We start from the raw sequence: 1,182 nt of genomic DNA on the forward strand, positions 1-1,182 counted from the left end.
CAACTTCCCGGAGTCTTCACGGAGACTTCAGGGTTGTCTACCGCTGACGAAGCTTCTGTGAGAGAAGCGAAACGTCCTTTTTTGCTTTTTTTTTTTTTGTTTGTTTTTTTGTTTGTTTTTTACCCACAGGTACAGATGACGACTGACAGAACCCTTTCTACGATAAGATGCAGCGCAACAGCTCTGTTCGTAAGCTGCAATTGCAGACTGCTGAGCGCTAACAACTACCGGTGACGTAGATCACGCGCCACCGTAGGTTAATGATTTACGTGCTTTCTTTTTAAAATATTTTTTTGTGAAAATGAGACTGATAGGATGAAAAAAATATATTACAGGTACAAAGATACACAAATGGTTGTTTTTTTTTTTTTTGTTTTTTTTTTTTCTTCCCTTCTCCACCCCTCAGATACACTTGGGACCTGTCCTAGATCTACCGATCGATCAGGATCGATGTATTGGGCACCCCTGATCTAGTCTTTGTCTTCGACTCAAAAGCTGTACTGATCTTAAGTCTAAAGCTTAAGCAGCGCTGCCATCTATAGGCGGTGTTAGTCATTACAATGGTTTACAAACTAGATCAGACCCTCTCCACCCCTGCGCATAGAAGAACGTTCTTCAATGCATTTGTTGGGAGCGGTAAAGGTTTTTTTTTTTTTGGGGGTGTGCGATAACATATTTATTTATTTCATGTTTAAAGGCACTTTTTTTTCTTTTAAAGCCAGCTCTCATATTGAATCTCCCAGGTCCACTTCATAATCCACTTGAGTAGCAGTCACCTCCCGTCAGCCTCGATCGGACCGTCCTTTGCCGCGTCCTGTTTTACTGTACACTTGTTGCTTCCTCAGACGCCGTCACCCGGCGGACATTTTGGACCTGTGGACCAATCACGGGAGTGACGCGCCTCCGACAGTGCTTGGGAGAAACGCAAAGGTGACGAATTGTGAGGGCCTCACCGGTGGGATAGTGACTGTGCGCTTGAGTCAGAAAGACATTTCTTGAAGGGGGCGGGGGAGCATGACACGTGATGGACTAAAGTATTGGGACGCAGCCCTCGATCAGTTAAGGGTTCATTGGCTGGAACGAGATGCCTTTCAGTTCCGTTCACTTTTTTTTTTTTTTTTTTTTAAGTGTTTGTCCTCATTTTGACTTGACACACTGGACGGGTTGGCAGCCCATTGCAGT

This window comes from Hippocampus comes, unplaced genomic scaffold (assembly GCF_001891065.2).
Source record: "Hippocampus comes isolate QL1 unplaced genomic scaffold, H_comes_QL1_v1.1 scaffold33, whole genome shotgun sequence".
In the NCBI taxonomy this organism is placed as follows: Eukaryota; Metazoa; Chordata; class Actinopteri; order Syngnathiformes; family Syngnathidae; genus Hippocampus; species Hippocampus comes.